Source organism: Oenanthe melanoleuca, chromosome 4, assembly GCF_029582105.1.
Source record: "Oenanthe melanoleuca isolate GR-GAL-2019-014 chromosome 4, OMel1.0, whole genome shotgun sequence".
NCBI lineage: Eukaryota > Metazoa > Chordata > Aves > Passeriformes > Muscicapidae > Oenanthe > Oenanthe melanoleuca.
The window spans coordinates 58817007-58838046 of NC_079337.1; the positions used below are offsets into that span (position 1 = coordinate 58817007).

General features: G+C 38.1%; 1 protein-coding gene across 1 annotated transcript in view; it reads left to right on the plus strand.

Moving 5' to 3' along the window:
* Positions 1-21040, plus strand: part of SORCS2 (sortilin related VPS10 domain containing receptor 2) — a 523907-nt gene that overhangs the window by 170149 nt on the left and 332718 nt on the right. The gene's annotated exons all lie outside the window — the stretch shown is intronic.

Consider the following 21040-nt stretch of genomic DNA (forward strand, 5'->3'; position numbering starts at 1 on the left):
AGTAGTGTATTGAGGTTAGTAAATAATCCTGCTTGGGAAGCAGTTAGGATTGTCTGGATGAAAAATACCAGAAGGGTGGGTCATATTGTATTCTATGACAACTGGGAATAAATAGTAATCCAAATAAATTTCTAAATGATTCTCATTCCCATAATACTTGTGAATTAAGATACCCATATGCTTGTTGCCTGTGTGTGCACAGATTGCATGTTCAGGTGTACATCAGCACAAAAGCAAGGCTAAGGTAAGTCTGTGCTATACTAGTCATACTGGTTATCTTCTCAGGTCTTAGCTGTCTTTTGTGCTGTAAATTTTTTTTTTTTTTTGGATGTGTGGGTCTGTATACATTTTCCACAACAAATTTTTGTTAGACCCATCATGTATATTTGAAATGCAAAAGTATTTCACTGTTATCAACAAATGTGATACTGCACCAGTATTTGCTCTGCTGATTTTGCTGGTTATCTCTAGCAGTAGCAATAAATGACAGGAGACTTAAGCAGTTATATGTGAAATTCAAATGTAGCTTATAAGCTTTGGGTCTAGAAACAAATAGTTTGTCTAAAACTTGTGGCTTAGGTACTTGTAAACTTAATGCTGTCCCAAGAGCTTATGTGGGGACTTGAACTTCAGCTGAGTGTAAGGACATTTACAGAGACAATCCAAGAAAAGGACTGGGTAAGGGAACAGGGAGTGGGACATGCTGTAAAACAACCTTGTTACTTATTTTGAAAGAGGTGGCATTGTTTTAACTGTGTGGGGTTTATTAGTGACAGTGCTTCTGTGATAACTTCTTGTCATACCAGTGTCTGACTAGTGCTCATTCTGGTCCATGCAGAATAAGGGTATTTCTAGAAATTTCCAGTTGTAAGGAAGAGGTATTCAGGAAAGAGAGTTAGATCAAATGGAGACTGCTTAGCATTGGCTCAAGATTGGCATTTTTCGGGCTATGACAATTCATTTGTAACTATCCTTTAAACTCTCAAGATGCAAAATTTTTTGCACATTTGTTTCTGTTTTAATTTTTGTCCAACATCTTGTGCAAATAAGAGAACCAAACGACAGTTTGGATACTCCCAACTGCGTAAGCACACACTGCTTTCCTATTATTTGTCATTGGCCCATACAACATGTGCAATGGATTTCAAGTTTTCCAACCCACACTTCAGGGTATCTATCATAGTCTTTTAAGCATTTTCAATTGGATTCTTCAAAATAAACTCTTTGATCTTTTAAAATAAACATAAACTAGGCTTCAGATGTTGTTTCTTTCTTTGGAGAACATAAGCGCTTAAAACAAGGTCATCCAGCCCTTGCTGACAGCTGGTGCAAAGAACTGGTGTGAGCTCTGTTCAAATAAAATCGATACTAGCATGTACATCTGGGAATCATGTCTTTTCACTTACAAGTAACAGATGTACCAGATGCTTTGGTGCTGGCACAGGTCATGGTGCCATCCCAAGGGCTGGGCACAGATGTCCTCAGGGCTCTCAGTGGTGTCAGGCCTTGGGGATGTGCCAGGTGTCCGTGGCTCCACTCTAGTGTGGCAGGGATGGGGCCATGGGGGACTCTCCTTGGGTATGTCTTGCAATTTCACAGGGCACAGCCCAGCCAGGGTCTGGACATCAGGGTGCCTTGGGCTGCCCACTTTGTCAAGAGAGCCCCTGGGAGCTCAATCCTTGATGTAATGATGCCCCAAACCTGCTGAGCCAGGGATGGGGATGAAGGCTGTTGTTGATGAGACAGGCTGGATGGGTTTTCAGTCACCTGGTCTAGTGGAAGGTTCACTGCCCATGACAGCAGGGCTGGAACTAGATGGTCTTTAAGGTCCCTTCCAACCCAAACCAAGCCATTCTATGATTCTGTGGTTTCTAAAACCAGGATGGAAAAGCTGAAAGGAAGTGAGTGCTTAAGGTGAGTGCTTGGGCCAGGGGTTACTGCCTTGGTGATCCATGCCTGGGTATGCTCTGGGCTCACCTCCTTCCTCCACCTCTGCCTGCTGTGACATAGAAACTCACAGCTGTCAAACTGGAAGAGTTAGAAAGTGCTTGGATCAGAGTGCAAATCAGGCCAACTATTGCAAAAGTATCAAACACTGCCCCTCTCTGTTGAGATGTAGCTCACTATCTGAATTAAATAACTGAATTAAACAAGAGTTCCTTGCAGTCAAGGGACTTCTGTGTTTCTCCCTGTGTAAAATGGTTGGAGCTTCCCTAGTTTTCACCCATGTTTACTGATGGATTTTGGGTGTTGTATTCACATTGGCAGCCTGCCCAGTATGCATAGTGTATATATTTTTCAATCTTTTTGTTTAATTCTCTTTTGCATTCTTCTTATTTGTATCAAACAAATATGCTGTAAAACAGGTGGGAAAAACAATACAGGGCTTTTTTTTTTTTTTTTTGTCAGCAGAGAAATGCCATTAATCTCTTTCTGTGTCCTAGTGGGAATAAATTCTCTCCAGTTTTTTCCTGAATTGGCCAAATGTTTTTGTTCCTATCTTGCCTGGCTAGATAATACCAGAAATCATATTGTCTAAGTCACTAAGTGACTTAGTTTTCTTTCACTTTATTTTCACTACATGAAAATAAACAAACTAGTTTTATAAACTGATCAATTCTGACTAGGGTAATTTTTAATGTTAATATCCCAATTTCTCTTTCTGGTCAGTAAATATTAACCTACCTTTGTGTTTATCCATTATTTTGTTCCTTGAAACTGTGTCTTTCATCTTCTAAAACATATTTCCACTTCATCTCTTTCCTTTTCTCCCATCTCTCAAAATAATTTTTTTCTCCTTGTTTAGTGGAACAAAGAATGAAAAAGTATGGTCTAATGACATGTGTTTGTTCTTAGTGACCTTGGAGCTGCAGTCAGACTTTTAAGAGTGATGCAAATGGTGGTGAAAAATACCAGTCAGAGGTACATGCCTAGGTGGGGGGACTCTATGTGAAGAAGATTTGTGGGTGGATTTTGGTCTTGAATTTTTGTACATCTGCAGAGCATTGTCAATTTGTGTAGGTAACTTATGCCTGCCCACATAAGTGAGGTTACAGGCTTAGAAGATTTAAATTTGAATTACCTTAGAATTTTTCATTGTTGAATAAATAGGGAAAAGAATGCTGTGTAATGAAATTCTTAACAAGGTTTTTCCTTATAACAGCCATGTCTGGTTACACTGAAGAGGTGAAGACAAAATCTTGATGGAAATATGCAGTTAAAAAATACCAGACTGTGCTTCTTTAGTCAGCTATTTCTAATGCTTTCCTAATTTGCTTATTAAGTAATTGTCAAGGTGTAAATTGTATAATTATTTTACTCAAGGTAGGGAAATAAATAGAGATAGCATTGATTACCTCTTGAATATAAACTAAACTTTTTGAGAAGGAATAGAGGATTGTTTTCAGGTCTACTTTTAGAGTTTCTAAACATATTGGGAATACAGGTTGGTTGTCATGTTAGAGCTCATTAGCATAATGAAAAAACTGAGAATACAAATTCAAAATTATTGTCACAAGTTGTGCATACATAGAAGATACTTTATATACTAGAGCTGTTCATGTCAGAGTTCACACACATATTTATCCAGCCTATTTACAGTATGAAAGAGCTGAAACCAACTGACCATTTAGGTTGTGTGTGTGTTTTCATATGCTTTATGGACTCATTTGTGCACAAATATATTTGTGTACATATTTTACAACCTTGGATATCTGCTTGCACCTGTTGAATGCCTGCAACTTAAGATGTGTTAAATAAATTCTACAATCAAATAGTTTAACTTTGAATTAGTAACCACTATTAAATTAATGATAATACTGAGTTAATTATTCCTGATAATATTGGAAATATAGTTGATTATTATTGTTCAGTTTTATAGATGGAACATCTGAGATGGTAATATTGCTGAAGGTTATGCAGTGGTGACTCAGCTCTATGTGACCATGGAATTACCTTCCAGCCCTGTGCTTAGGCTCAGAGTCCTGTTGGTGGTAGGCATGCAGCCTTCCCTTTCTTAACTTATCAAAGCAATGAATAATAGATGCTGCTGATGATTGCTAATAAAGTTTTGCTTGCATATTACCGAGTTGTAATGATACAGAAATGCTAAAGTGGCTTGCTGTGTAATCGTCGTTGTTCCCAATGGCATCACCATGTTACTGCTTCACCACAGCAAAACAAACAGCATTACTGGATGGAACTGCACTGTTGGATCCTCTCAGCATTGCCTGCTGAATGCTGGGTACCCATGTTCTTAGAGGTGTTGGGTTGTTCTGCCCCATGTTATTGGTAAAGAAATACTAAATGAGGAAACAGACTTCCCACCTCCTTAAATATTTTTGGATATCCCTGCTGAGCCTCCTTACTCAGCAGCCTGAGGGGGAGGAAAAGTCAAAGCACTGTGGGAGGTTGGAAGTCCAGATCAGTGTCTGGGCAGGTGGAGGTGGCAGCAGTAGGAAGAGCCTCACAGACAGCATCATGCCTGCCAAACCCCAGGGAGCCAGGAATGTCCTGTCCTGGCACAGACACCCACAGCAATGAACACCTATTCAAGGGCAAGACTCTCCTGTGCAAACCTGCTGGCCATCAGGAGCAGTCAGGGCACAGTGACTGCAGGCAGCTTTGGGCATTTACAGAGTACAGACCTACACTAAAGATAAAATCCAGACTACAAAGAGCTGGAGATTCTTTTAAGGTGGATACAGTGTATAACATATGGCTCAGGAAAGTCCAGGTGGCTCACAGAAGGTGTCAAAATGAATATGGACATTTGTTTCCAAAATCTTTGGACTTGTAGGTGAAACTCAATTTCCTGAAATTAAAAAGGAAAACAACAACTCCCAATGTAAGTTCATTGCCCCAGTGAAATTTTTGGTATTAAGTACTGCTTAATAAATGAGCAACTACATTCTGCAACAACTTGTACTTCCAGATGACTTTACATTGTGGCTCTGCTTTGAAAAGTGACTTTGTAGAAATGGCCCCAAGGGATGGAGTTATTGAGTCTGTGATTTTCATACCAAATTTTCTCCTTCCAAGTTAAAAAAGAAAAAGAAATGGCTTTCTAATTATTAGCCCAGAGAACTCAGCTTGGGATCTAATGTCTAGCTGTGCTTTCTCTAGCTAATGCATCATCATGAGCAATGCAAGTTCTGCAATCAAAATAGAGTGTCCTCAATTATAGCTGTGCAGCTCTTTTGTGCTCCTTATTATATCCTTCTATTATATCCTTATTTACACCTGTTCCACTGAGCAAAGGGTTTGGCCACTAGTGTTGAAAAGACAGTCTTACAATTAGAATTTTATTTCTCTTACTGAACAACAGATTTTTTTAAGCTCTTTGATCATATTTCCATATTCACCTAGCAGTATAACAAATACTTTCATTGTCTGCTGCAACTTGTATTGTCTCACTAATACTAAACAGTGTGCCATTATGAGTTGAATTGTGCAGGAAAACCTTTATTTTAAATTTATTTTGGACATTTAAAATGTGCTGTAAAACTGTAGTTAAAAAGTGAATGTAGTGGGTTTCAGCATACCAGCAATGTTTTATTATGGGTGTCAGGAGGAAAAATATGTAGAAGGTAAAGGAAATTAAATAAACATCTCTTGACAAACCTTGGAATATGCAAGGTATTGAAGAGGTGATTACTGATGTTTTTAATGGGTAGTGGAGATCTACCATGGACTGAAAAAAATATATCCTGCGAGTAAGTAAAAGCTACCAAATAAGCCTATCCAAATTTCTTTACTGAATATCTGTTGGTCACAGATGAGAGTGCTGTGTCATAACTACTTTTCTGTGTCTTCAACAACTTGGAATAGTGATGATGATTTTGAATATTAACAGGTTTCTGCACTAGCTTGTGATCATGTAGAGAATATATGACCTGTGAGTTAAGATCCAGTTAGAAAGCTGTGATTTATGTAGTTAGGAAAGGGCTCTTGCAGTACACTTGTGCTTATTGAAGCTTGCTGAACATGGTAAATACATCTTGGAGCATGAGAATTTTGCTGCTTTACAGGTTGATTTTTTTTTTTCCCCTTAATCCTCCTTCTGGAAAATGAATTAAGTCATTGCAAGATATAACTCATAATGAGTGAGTCAATTTATTGAGAAAGAATAACCATTTATTTTAAATGGCTTAAGAATCCTTTTCTCTTTGAGTAACTTGAGCCTAAGTAATAGAATTTCTGATTGCTTTAAGTAGTGCCACGGACTTTGTGGGAATTATACCACAGGTTCTTGATTTAAGTAGACTCTGTTTGGCCAGGACTGATGGTTACAGAATTGATCTTTCCTTCCCAAAACTCATACAGGCTGGTAGCAGCAGGATGTTTAGGAAAGTTACTTCACTGGTGTTTCCTCAGTTTTGTCATGGTATCTTATTAAATAAGCCTCCCTACAAAAAATGATCCTCTTTCTTGCCAGCTTCAGCAGAAAGGCTTAAGGTGAGGAACAGGAAATGCTGTCTTTCTATGCATTAGTCATCCATGGGGCTTGTGATTTACTTTTTCCCTCCCTTCCTGCATAAAAGAGGGAAGTGTTGCTTGTGATCCACATTTCTATGTGAGCAAACTGAGAACAGCAATCCTGGAGCTTTTATTGTGGCATGATTCCTCTGTACTATGTCCATATGAAAACAGTTGAGCCATCAGGTTTTTTGGTACTTTGCTGGGTTGTCATCCATTAGCTCCCACTGTCAGCAGGCTGGCACAGCAGGGAGGTGCAGGCCCATAACCTGGGGCAGATGGAATGGCACCATCTCTTCCTCTCTCTCTGTCTCTCTATATATCTCTATATATTTGTATCAATGTTTCCCTTGCCACTCTGCAAAATGAAATAAGTAAGAAACAACAATCAAAGCAGCTTCTTCATTGCTCATCGCATTTTCATGATGATGAATGACGTATAAAAACTGGGATAAGATTTTTTTTTTTAATCTGAAAAGGGTGAAGTCATGGTTTCAGGGGACTTGTGATAAGGTACATGTGATGTTCCACTCAGCAACTAGTGAAACATCTGGTTCCACCTTCAGCCTGTTCTGGGACCTTTTCTGAGAACCTGCCATTACTCTGCTTTTCCTTTTGTTTCTTGGGAATGTAGGTAATTTGGAGAATGGATTGTGGCATTCCCATCAGTGCTGGGGCTGTACTACACTAATACAAATAATAGGAAGGACCTGTAATCTTTATGGATGTTTAATGTTTGTGTCCCTAAAGTTTTTGGCCTGAGCCTGAGAAGGACAGGAGTCCATCAGAGAGCATGGATTCACCATGAGACTCACCTGAAAATACCCCTATTTCCCCTATGAGGCAGCTGATGGCACAGTGCCTGTTCATAGCTGATCTTTGAAAATACCATTTTGCAACCCCCTGTTGCATCTCTTAGAGTTGAGCACTTGTGCACTGATGTGGAGTGTGGAATGTGAGCAGCCTCACTTGCTTCTGCAGTACATGCAGTCTGCTCCAGAGCATCCACTGTGAACTGATTGCAAATTAATTTGGTTGTTGGGACTGAATGAATGAGCAGCTGCATGGTTAATTATGCAGAATGGTATAGAAAAATGTAATGTTAATGTTTTATACTCTCATTATCTCTGCAGTATTGAATATATTTTTCAGTGTGAAAATAACAAAGGCAATATTTCCCACATAACTTATTTATTAAGATCATCATATTGTTAGGCAGTTTTCTCTGCTTTAATTTGATAAGAATTGGGACAATTAAAAACTCGATACAGGCCAGTTTCTTAAGCGTAAATATAATCTTACATGCTGCAGCATTTGAGGGTGTGGGTAGTTGACAAAAATGAAATGCATTTTACATCAAGATTTAAATGTCTTGAATTTTTTTTTTTTTTTTTTTTTTTTTTGCTTTCTGAAATACAGAATGCAGTCTCTCATTGAAAAGATGACTGATAATTTGTCAATTAGTCAATTTAATCTCTGTTCCAGCTAATTTTTTAAAAAAGTTATTTTGTGGGCGTTTATGTGTAAGTTGAATTTGTCCCCTGCTGCTTTTGCTCCCCCTATTTCTCCCTTGGTGTATTTTTCTTCTATTGCATATAGAATAGAGATTGCAAGTTACTTTGTTTCAAGAAATACCTATGCTTGAGCTAACCTTCAAAAAGAATATCTCACTTTCTCACTGATTTTCTCTTCTAGCCTTTTTTTGCTAGCTGTTACCCTCCTTCTTTCATAGAACTGGTTTGTCTCTTCTGGATATGATTGCTTCAGTCCACACTGGAGAAGCTTTGGAGAAGTTTTGATATTTTGGCCTAACATAAAAGCTCCAAACCTGTTTTTTTGAAGCTGTTCCAGAGTTGATATCCTTTTGATGGCAGGGCTTTCTCCTCATAGTTGCTTTGACAGACTGTAGATATTTCAATAACCAGTGAATACATTTTATCCCAGCTTTCCATTATAGGATCTGTAATTGTCAATTTGGACAGCAGCAGGGCAATACTTGTCATCACCTGTTTGTTGAAAAGCATCTGTGTGAGTTAATTATTTATTTATTTATTTTAATGTGGTATGTGCTCCCTTTACCAAATAGACATAATATATCTTTTGGTTATCTTTTTTCTTCAAGAGTGTGCATGCAGTTGAAATGATGCCCCTTGATAAAAAGACATCACAGTATCAGTGAAATACAACCACCCCTGGGCAAAAGCTATGGAAACAAGTAAAGAGATATATGGTAAAATGTGTTTTCTTAATATCAAAAACCTTAAAAATTGGTTTCAAAAGCATCTATGTCATTCAACCTTTTAAAAGCCTGGCTTCCAAGTTTTCCTTTCTGGCAGGAGAGGATGTATGGTTCTGCTTTCTGTATGATTTAGAACACTTTTCTGTAATGTTTCCTTAAGATTGTTGGCTGTTCTGAAGACTTCAATGTGAAATTATTTTAAATTTTACTCTCCTCCAAGAATTTGGAAACTTATCATTGTTTTATCTTAATTCTTAGCATATGATATCCAGTCCCCAATTTTGCAATGTTTCTTTGGGATAGAATGTAAAAATCAAGTTGTGCTGTTCTGAAGTATTCTGACTACAGTTTGAGATTTCTCTCCCTTTACCCTACCCCTATGCAGTTTCTATGCTATATACTGCTCTCTCAAGTTTCATTAATATTTAGTTTTCTTCAGCCTGACATGTAAAATTAGAAAAATAATAGTATTTTACTTTTTATCCCCACTTAGAAATATTTGCAAGTAAAGTATACATGTGATGGAATTATGTATGTATGATGAATTCAGGTGCATGATACTGAAGCTTTTGATGCTATTTTGGTGCTGCTTTCAGTACAATTCAGACTGCCCAGTGCTAGTGGGGAGGATGCACCAGTGAGAGATTAAAGCTCTGCACTGTGAAAGTGCAGCACGTTCTGGCACAGTGTGGAAGCCCAGAGGGAAAACTCCCATGCCTCATCTTTCCATGTGGCCTCTGTGAATATATGAACCTGTTGGTGTTCCAGAGTGAAAAGCATCTAAGAATCATTTTTAAATAAAATTGAAAAAGAAAGCAAAGTTAATTATGTAAAGACCAGAAAAGTATGTTACAAATATGCTTCATAAGACACCATGACCTATCACAGCATCACTTTAACAGGTCCAGTTAGAGGGGATCTCTTGATGTGCCCTGGTATGGGAAAAGCAGGGTTGGAGTTCCAACATCTTCAAAGTGATAAGACTTAGCTTCTCAAAAGGCATGTAAACATTTGTAGGGTACATCAATGAATAAATATGAGTGAATATTTAAATATCAAATTATATTTGATTTCCATATTAACTGGAAGTCTTGGTGCACCCAAATGCTTGAGTTCTTAGAATTTATTTATTTATTTTTCAATTTCATGTTTGGAATAGATACACAGTGCTGTTATTATAATAAAAATCAGTATTTATTTTTTCTTTAGCATGTTTGTTAGGGCTGGGAATAGGACATAAGTTTTCATATATTGAGTTGGTCACATACCACTGCTTTACTTGCAAGTTTCTACTGCATTGTGTCCATGCAGAGAAAGATTTTGTTTGAATGGGAGCACAATGGGCATCATGTACAACCCCTTCTCAAAGCAGGAGTTGCTAAAGAAGTTAATCAGGTCACTCATGGCCTCATCCTGCCTAGTTCTGAAAAATGTCCAGGTTGGAAATCTCACAGCTTTGCTGGGCACTGCTTTGCTGCTGTCATTGCAAGGGATTATGTCAGCTGGCACTTCCCATCTTGCAGCTTGTGCTTGCCATCTATTGCCTTTTCACTGTCTACCCTGACCCTGTCTCTCTTAAAACTTCTCTTTAGATGCTGAAAGAGTGAAATGAGATTCTCCATTAGCCTCATTTCCTAGGATGACCTAACCCAGCTCCCTCAGCCATTCCTTGTACATCATGTGCTCCAGTTCCCAGCATCTTAATGACCCTCCACTGGACTGGCTTCACATTCTGATCCCTTTTTCTCCATGAAGTGACACAGATTGGTTTTTTTTTTTTTTAAATTCCATTTGCAGAACTGGGATTATCTGTTTTCTGGAAGTTCCTTTCTGCTGCTCTCCCAATATAAAATAGACAGTTCTATGGTGAATTGTTTTGAATAGTTACCTTATTTATCTGAATGCAAAAATAAGTGTGAAATGCTGAAATCATTAGCAGGGGAAATTCAATTCTTTAGAAATTGCTTAGACACCCAAGTCACTTCATTACCTGTACAGAAAGATAACATTGGTCTTGTTTGCAGTGAACCACTCAGTGTAAGAGCAGTGGGGATGCCAGCATTAACTTTTTGTCCTCACTTTTGTTATGCACTGTGAATTCTTGATAGGTTTTGATTTAGTTGCTGGTACATTATTTATGACATCTCTTGGCTGCAGCTGCTGTAATCCACAAACCAAAGCCAAGGCCATTATTTCTAGTAATAGAATTGTATTTTGTTGTAGAGCAACTCCCATGTAATTAGGCAGGATGTGCTGTAATTGGTTGTAACATAGGCTCTTCTAAATAAAGCATCAGTCAGACGAATGGCAGATTAAAGTTTTTTCTTTTCTTTTGAAGATTTCTCTACTACAGGTAAACATTAATGTGCCAGAAACATTAGGTTTTGTAAGGAAAGGAAGGAGAATTTATGTTTTAATGATCCTTCACTTCGAAGAGTGTTAAATGAGAATATTGAAAAGTGCAAAGCAGAATTTTTTGAGGGCTTTTGGGATGTAGGTAAATCTAAAGTCTTATTCAAGGGTGGACTTCATACAGTAGTTTTTATTGCTATTGGATTTGGATTTAGGATAATTGTGAATCCTCTTTAGCTTAGCCTATTCTATTGTATATGTATCTTGTTAATTGACAGTGCTTCAAGGGTCAATGTAGACACCTGAAATCTCTGGAGTAAAATCTGCTGATTGCTTTAAAAGGTGATAATAAGCCAAAAAGTAATTTTAAGAGGTGCAGTGTGGTGGATTTCTTGTCTCTTGGCATCTTCCCATCAAAGCTGGACTCTTTTGTGGACTATGTGATGAATTTAGGTTAACTGAATATAATTCAAAGGAAATGGAATAAAATTCAACATTAACTTTGAAAGTTCAAATATACAGTAGCCACCCCAGAACCTTTGAGAAAAGCTGATGGTTTTGCTTCAATTCATGTAGCAAAATAGTGAAACAGTCTTTGTCATGAGAACATTCAGAGCAGGGGATGGGTAAGGGAGTCAGGTTGCACTTGTTCTGTTGAAAGTTTTTCCCCTTGAACATGTTGTGTCATAGTGTTTTGTTAGGAGAGAAATGAAAGAAAAAAGGGCAAAACTTTTATGTGTTTGATTCTGTCTTTCTTTGAATGTGTATGTTCTATTTGGCTGGCTAATGGGGAATGGTATTTATGAAAAGGCTCTGGTCTGTTCTCTTGCAGGTAGTGGAGCAAAGTCAATGACTGTGTTACACATTGCAAAGAAAATGTTGGGATGAGCCTAGATCACATAGGGGTTGTTCCAGGTTTCATTTTGGAACTCCACATTGTGTTATAAATTCACTGTTTAATATTCCTCTGCACTCTGTAAAATTCCCATGAGAAGTAGCAGCTGTTGGTGCTGCTAAACTCACAATAAACAAGATTTCCCCTTCAGCAAGTCACAGGTTGATTACCAGGAAGCAGCCACTCCAGAAGAAGTGAACTGTGTGATCTTACCCTTGGGGCCAAGCTAACCTGTGTGGCCCTCCATCTTCTGTCCTGGAAAACAAATTGTGTTTTAGGGTACAAATGCATGGGAGACACGAGAATAAAGTAGCCAAATTGGCATAAAGCACTCCATCACCTTTGGAACCACTGGGGCTCCATCAATTTGTTTAGGTTACAAGTCAGGTCCTTAAATTGCACCAATTGTGGAGTCTTTAGACTGAACATCTGTCCAGTGCATGCCTTTTGTTATTTCTTCTGGAAATAGTAATCATCTGTTCCCACTTCTTTGTCCCTCTGCTTGGTCCCTCTGAGGAGGCTTTTGTTTGATTGCTGGAGTATGTGTTCCACAGATGAAGTCCTGCAGCAGGAAAGGGGTTAAACTTAAATTCAACAGCAGGAATTTTCTCATCTTGACAGTTTGTTCAGCAATTTTGGTTTTTTGCATCATAAAGAGTTCTCAACTAGGCAGAAATGGGGGGATTTTCCTTGGGGTGGGAGAAAGGCAATATTTAATATGTATAGTTTAGATTAATCTGAATAAAAACTATAAGCTTGAAAGGCCTTTGGCTTCCTTTATGCAATTGACAATGACTGAATCAGTTGGGCATTAAAATGGAGAAAAATGCTGATCTGCTTATTTTCATCTCCCTGATCTATTCTTTGGTCTGTCACAAGCAAGGATCTTTGTTGAGCCTCATACCTTATTACTTACTTTGTCACTTAGTGTAATGGGCAGAAGGAGGAACAATGGAGCCAAGTGGCTTGAGTAGGTTCTTGGCTCCTGGTTTCCTTCTGCATTTGATAGCAAATGGCAAGAGTCCCAGAGTTGAACTGGGTCCCTCTCCCCCATGAAGTTAACCAGGCTTAACTCAGTCCTGCCTGGACAGCTGAATGGCAGGTGGCTGCAGCAAGGCAATAGTTTCTTTCACAGTTTGCTCACAACACCTGGGCTTAGCTCCATATTGAAAACAAGCAAGTGGATCAGTCCCAGCTCTGCTGATAGATGTGAACATCCAAATGCAAGTGTAAGAAAACTGATTGCCTCCAGTTTTGTGGGGCCACTGCTCAGAATTTGGTCAGTGGCAGGGTACACATGAGGTGTGGCTTCTGGTGGTCTCATTTTATTTTCAAATCATCATGTGACTCACTGAGAGTATTTTAAGACTCACCAAAGCTGTTAGTTAAGTTGATCATTGTCTTTGTTCAAGTGCTAAATGAATTAGCCAAACATTTCTATAAATGACAAGTACATCAAGGCGTGTAGAAAAAGAGAGAGTTGTGGGAGTGTTTGGAAGCTGGAGAAAATGGCCAGCTGTGAGGGATGCACAGCCTTCAGATATGCAGCTTATCATAGGTAAGTAAAGGGCTGTTTAAATATAAGGTTCAATTTACAGGAGGGCTTGATGTTTGCTCTGCTCGACCCTGGCTGTAAACAGTGGGCTTCAGGGAAGAGATGCTTGTGCCTATTCCTTTGTTTTCTCTTTCTGATATTGCCCATCTTACCTGGTTTGAGAAAAAATACCTTTCTGACATCTTGCTCCTTAGCCGGATTTCTCTGTAAATTATTTTTGGTGAGTTTCTTTAAAAAAGAAAGGGAGGTAGTAACTGCTCAGTTGGATGGGTGTGTTCATTCTCCAGTTGCTTTTCTACAGATCAAGTGAAGGGAAGGTTGGTCAAAGAGTAGTAAGGCAAGTAAGAAAATCAGTACGTGGAAGACATTGTCACAGTTCTTTACAAAAAGCTTTATAACATTCTGACTTGTCAATAATGCTTTTAAAAAACATTAACTTAGTTTATAAATTTCATCCCGTTTATAAATTAATTGCACCAACTATGCATTGGAAGAGTTGGTCATCTCCATCTGATTGCTCAGCCAAGCTCTTAAAAGGGTCAGAAGCCCCAAAAGAATCTATGTTGATTTGTGTTCCAGCAGGGAGCTGCTTCAGAAGGACCAAGAAACTGATACAAATGCAACTGTGAAATATGACCTTCTCTGGGGATATGGATGATTCAGACTGGAGCTTTGGCCATCAGCACAATGCTCAGTTTTATCTTCTTAAAAGTTTAGTGTCATAAATATTAAGTTTGGAAACTGTAAATGTTGTTAGCCAATTCTTTTAAAGGCTGTCTGAAGTCAAAAGGCATCCTTACCTTTGTGCAACAGGGAGGGAGGAAAAAGCATCCAGACTCGTGCCTGGGTGTTCACTGAGAGCCTGATTAACTCGAGTGTCTTAGCAAAGTGTGGGTGTCCAGACCAGGGCTGTGTGCCTTTGGGTACCTGGGCACACTCAGGCTTTGGCATTTCCTTCTGAGAGCAGAGGCAAGGATATTATTCCTGTTTTCTTTGCTTCTCATCCACGTATTCTATTCACACTTTGAATGGAAATGTTTCCCCCAGTGAGCATTAATTAAAAGGAAACAAGGTAGTTCAGATTGAAAGGTTATCAGCAAAACTACATGAATAAAAACATTAAATGAGTGAATCTTCCGTGTCTCTTATGTGTCAGTTCTGCTTAGAGGAACAATTCTGAAAAAAAGACAAAATACCCAATGCCTTGGATTGGTAGCATTTAACAATTTGAAATAGTCAAATTACCCATGTACTCATTAGGAAAAGGGGTCGGTACTCAGAGGGAGAATGGATGACTTGCTAATTTATAGTGCTACTGAATCATGCAAATGAGGGTTTTGTTTAGCTTTAAATGGAGATGTTATGCAATGGTGTTAGCTTGGATGTGGGGCATTTCTCTCATTGAAGATTGTGTGTTTTTGGTAGATTTTAATGGTCAATTTGCATGGCATCCGTGCTGGGTAAGCAGTCTTGTATAATTTGAAAAATTATTCAAGTTTTGTTCTGAATTGCTCTATTAAATTTAGATGGATTGAATATTATTATAATTTAAAATAAATGGGTAGGAAGAGGAAAAATAAATCAAGATGAAATCTTGGTTGGAGAATATGGTTTTGCAGACATCTCCTATAAATACCTTGTACATGCAGAGGAAGCTATTTAGGAGGTTATTGTTTTAGGACTTCTTCATTTACATATTCCCCTCCTTGCCATTAATTTTTTCCTCCTGTTTTTTTGTATCAGATGAGGAGTGAGGAAAAGTGACATTAAATTTATTGAGTATCATAAAAGTCAGGATGATGTAGTGCAAAACAATATTAAAGTTGTTCTCAGCTTCACATTCATAATTTTCTGTCCTGTATTCTTTGGTTTGGGATAAGAAGGTTCTTACAAGTCAGTTCCAAGCACCTTTAGAAAGAGATTAGGAGTAAAAATAGATTCTTCAAACAACATAACCTCCATTTATATCCTGGGGAAGTTATATGAAAAGGAGACTCTCTCCCTGGAAAGCTTTTGTAATGTGAGAATTGAATTGAACTGGCTAAGCTTTCTGTGATAATAATCACACAGCTAAGGATGATGCAAATTTAATGGCTCTAATCAGATGAGGTGAAAGAAAGCAAATATTAGGTTTATGCTTTAATTTGTGAATTGCTCTACTGTTTATTCTTCCATGCAAGAAGAAAGCTGAGTTGTGTGTGCTGTCCTTTTTATTTCTTTTTTTAACCTTTGGAAAATATTAGTCACATTGAGTAGTCTTCCTGAACATAAATTGATTCCATCTTAAAATGATACACTTTGCATATTTTAAATAATAATTGTTTCCTGAAAATTATTCAGAAGATGAGAATGAGCATAGGTCACAACAGAGTACTGTGCTGGGCAGTTCTTTGTCTTTGCCAATTCATAGCAAATTGAACTGCAAGAAAAGGACAGAAGTCTGTAGTGGAGTTTAACAGAATTACATAATAATTAAGGGTGGAAGGAATCTCTCAAGATCAACTATTCCAAGGCCCTTCTCAAAGCATTGCCAAGCCAGGACCGTGCTCAGCAGGTTTTTGAACAGTTTCAAGGATGGAGAATCTAAACCTGTCTGTGCCAGCAACCTGTGCCAGTGTTTGACCCTCTTCACATTCAAAGGTCTTTTTCTAGGTATTTACATTAATTTTCCATCATTGGACAACCACAGAAAAAAGTTTGTCTCAGCTTCCTTAAATCTCCCAATCATGTGTTTATTCTTGTGAATAAGGGGCCCCTGAGTGTTTCCTTGATCAGGATGAACACTCCTGGCTCTCTGTCTGTCAGTCAGGGATGAAGGTGAGGTAGAGGTGCTGAGAGCTCACCAGAACCTGCTTTTAGCCTTTCTTGAAGATAGGGGAGACATTCATTCTTGCATGAACACTCTCCTTGGCATGTTGAAAAATGTTTGGGCACTTTTTTCACATTTTTTCCCCCACAACTACAGGTTTTGAGGAAACACGTGGTTCACTTTATCTTGTAAGCTTTAGATTTTGTGGACACTACAGTTTCTGATCCTTGAAGAGGAGTCATTTCACTTGTCTGCTTGCCCTTGTTTGTCTTAGGTGTATTTCTCATGCTTCCCTTGTGTCCTTGTTTGAATTAAGTACAGCAGAGTTGAACATGTTGAAGGTAAGGGCACAGTGAAGGGGTTAATACAGTGCTGTAGTGGAGGTTTCCAAACCTTTAGAAAAAACCTGTTGCTTTTCTAAATATTTCTGAGGTTGTGTTTTTTGAATCACTGCTGAATAGCAGGTTGGTGTTTTCATGGTACCCTGGATCATATAACTCAAATACCTTCAGGGTTTGTTCAAAAGCCTTCATTTTGTATGTAATGCCAGAACTTCCCTTTTAGTTTATGTACTGTGAATGTATTTTGCTATTTTAATAACCAGTCACTCAGCATCATGAGGTTCATCTACAAACTTTCATATTTACTGTCTTTCTTGATATTTACTTGTCTTTGTTGTACTGCTTTGAATATATGGTGTTATCAGCATACTTTTGTCACCATCTGCCTCATTTCTGTAATTATGATACATTAATAGGACTGATGAAGAACCTTGTGGGACTCCTTTGAAGACCTTTTTCAATAGCAAAAAATTAATCGAACCTAATGCTTCCTGATTTATTATTCCTCCAAGTGAAGACCTGTCCTCCTGTCCTCTAGCAATGCAGCTTCTTGAGCACATTTTGTAGGGGATATTTCTGAAAGACTTAGAGAAGACAATTTGGTTGAGTTTAACTTTTTATATATTCATTGATTCTTTCAAAAAAATTAGGACATTAATGAGTCATGCATTGCCTTCCTAAAGTCATGTGGACTCTCACTCAGTACCTTTTATTTCTCTGTCAAATTACAGAGATGGAATAATTTTTACTATTTTACAGACTTTAGTGCCCTGAAGTGCCTCTCTGAATTACTATTGGAGATCTTTAAAAAACTGAAACCCATATTTGCAATGTTCATTTCTCTAATACAAACATTATTTTAAATGAGAAGACACTGCAGTTAATGGCTTAGTGATTTCATCCCCGAGCTCCTTTAGAACATGTGGATGAATACCATCTGGTCTGGGCAGATGAGTAGAGTTGATTTGTGTAAAATTTCTTTCACTGATATTTTTTAATATGAGACATTTTTTAATACAATGACAGCAAAGAAGAGTTCTGACATGGGAACCTTTCAAAGCAGCTTTGGGATGAAGAGGGATGCAAAGCATTAATTTGCTTTCTCTGCTCTGGCTTTGTCTCTGTTCTTTTCTCACCTTGCTCAAGTATCGGTTCCACAGATTGCTGTGGCAGACTTCACGTCTTTTGGGAAGTTGACAGATTTATTGTTACAGTCTAAACTTTTGCAAGTTGTGTTTCAAAGGTTTTTATTTTGGCCTGTTGCATTATGGGGTTATCCTTCCAAGGATGTTTTTCCCCATTATCTTCAGCAGGTCAAATTCACTCATTAAAGCTGCGTGTCCTTCTTTGAGTCGTGTTTCTTTTCATCTTTTCAATCCTGCCTTTAGTTTTCTTTGGTCTGCTTTAGGTAGCATGCACTTGCACTGAAATTCAATCTCATACCTTTAAAAAGATGTTTCCCAAATTTTATCTTTTGCATTCATTCTTTCAGTTTTTTGGTGTGGATTTTTTTGTTTGTTTGTTTGTTTTTTTAATCCAAGCTTCCTCCTGTTTGTGCAAGAACCCTCTCCTTGTGGATATTTTGGCTTTCTTACTTATGCACAGATGTTGAATCTACGTCCATGCTGCTCATGGTTGCAGTGACTCACTGACAGCCCTGCTGAGACCCAGTGAAGAGTTGCTTCCCCTCAGTTTCCTGCATTGCTGCTCATGAAGCAGGCTCTGAAAATTTACTCTTGGCTCTGTGCCCTGATATAACATTTAAGCAATCTACATGGGGTCGTTGAAATCTCCCTTTACTTCTGTGTTTCCTGATCTGGTGTTCATTGAGTGTGTGGAGCAAATCTCACAGCTCCCAGCCCAGTGGTGATATGCTAAATGCTGCATGCTGTGCTCCCAGCCCTCTGTGGGATGAGCTTCCAGTCCATGGGGATTCCATGTTATTTCCTACACTGAACTCATTTATTAGATTTAGCTTTCAGATTTTTCTGATGGACAGTACCCTTGCTAGTTATTCTGGATTTTTTCTGTATTTCTCCTTTGTTTCTTTAATACCTAGCCTTTATATATAGAAGGACACTGACTTTATTTATCCTTTAGTATGCTTTTCTACTTTTTTCATGCTTGTTTAAATGGAATTTTTTTTTCTGACTGCTTACAATTATCTGTAGTTTCAGTTTTACCAATCTCTTTCCTATTCTTGGGTTAATGCTACAGTGTTTGCCTTCCTTCTTCAAAAGATGTGTTTTCCAAAATGTGAGTTCTTTTGTGCCTTTGAATGCTTTTTCTAGATGTCTTTTCTTAATTTGATTTCTCATCATGTGTCTAACAATGTTGATTTCAAATGTAAGTAAGAAAGTAAGTAGAATTACTTTTCAGCATTATTATTTCTGTTAAATAAGAAAAAAAAAAAGAAAGCAAATGATGCTAAATACTAATTTATATACAATGTCTTTATTATCAATATAATTTTTTGGAATTCTTTTATTTTCTTCTTTTCCTATGACTGTGGGTTTGCACATTAGAGATGCCAAAAAAAAAAAAAACAGAAATTTTTCTTTTTAGGGAAGAGGGTCATTAACTCAAAAGAATTTTTGTCTTTCTCCCTCACTCCAGTGGCTTCCCTGGGAAAATTCTGGGAAGCCTTTGTAAAATCCTTGGCCATGTGTTTTTTGTACATTTGTCATCTGGCTTGTTTTTCTTTTGAGTTGTACATATTTGATATAAAACTAAGTTGAAACTAACCAGCATGCAAAGGCTTTGACTTTTCTGGTGAATCAAAACAGAGATTAGTACACATGAATAAAACAGACTTTGCATGTCTGCAGCAGCTTCCCACACTACATCCACCAGGCAGCCAACACTTTCTGCTGGCTTTACAATTAAAGCTCCATGCATTTGCCATCACTTGCATTATTTAAAATAAAACTGCTCTTTAATGCTTTGTGGGCATTACCTCCAGAACATCATTATTTGTTAATTTTAGTGGCTGGAAAGAGTTTAGTTCACCACTGCTTGTGCCTATAGTAGATCCTGCCTGACATTGATTTAAGCAGTGATGTTTGGGAGTCCCTTCTTTGCTGTCTGTGCCTCTTGCTTATGCCTTCCACTTTACAGGGAGACACCTGTCATCTGACACCTGAGATCTCTCTTCATCTTCTGCCACCCATTTTTTCAGGGTATTTTAAAATACAAGCAGAAATGTTAATAACAGGAGATCAGCATTTCTAAGAAAAATGATCAAGAATTGCATTTATTAAGAAGGTAATTATGGATCACATTTCCTAGGAATTTCATTAAGCTTCCAAACCTTGCCAAATATTATTCCATATATTTTAAAGATAAGAGCTTTTGTTTTCACAGTAGTAAAACTCTGCCTATGACCTTCCTGTACAACACAGGGTCCTTTCCTTGTTAAGGAGCCTGTTAAAAGAACAAGTCTTTATATCAGAGCTGTCAAGAAAAGAAAAGGAGGAAGCCTTGTCCTCCTGTCCCTAAATTTCTTTCATCTGGTCTGTTCTGTGTCTCAGGAAAAGGAGAGGATAGTAGGAGGGGAAAATTTGTAAAAGAGATGTGGGGGAAAATCCTAGGAGAGTAATTCATACTTTCTTTCTTTGCAGAAAAACAAATGTGCAAATAAATGCTGCATGCCACCTAAAACTATTAATGCTTCTGTCATCACTTTGTCAGCTTGTGTATGTCGACATGACTGGGTGTATTTAGGGGAGTATCACTGAAGTGGAGCCTTAATCCTGGCAAGCTGAAACCTGGAGCTATGTGCTAAGTGTAGCAGGGAGAAGGAAGTGGGCATCCAGTGACTCATAGTGCTTGAATGATGAAAATTTGTGTCAGTGCTGTTTCTTTGATAAGGTGCTAAATACAATCATTATCTTTTGTTGTCAGCAAAGCAGTCTTTATAAAAAGAGAGGACTTAACCCTGTTATCCTGGACACATTTCAACTTTGACATGCACAGTTTTGGACTCTGTAGAGGTAATGAGGATGTGATATCCTGTGTTTGTGTGTTTCTATAGGCACCATGTAGCCCAATGAGGAGAAATCCAGTGTCCTCTCCAGCAGAGGAAACAGCAAGGACTGGAGAGCTCTAAACTCTAACAAGAAAAAGGCATGAATAAAAGCAATGGCTGGGAATTGAAGCAAGACAAATTCAAATTAGAATTCAGGCACACATTTTTAATTAGAAGCATAATTGTATGCCAAAACAAACCAGTCAGTGTGAGTGATAGATTCATCTAAGGCTGGGAGACTTTTAGAAAGACATGCATTGAGCAGATGAGTGGCTGTCCTCTCATGTAGCTGTACTTGAGCAAAATGTTCTGGCCAGTTTTATGCAGCAGGTCAGGTTAGAGGCT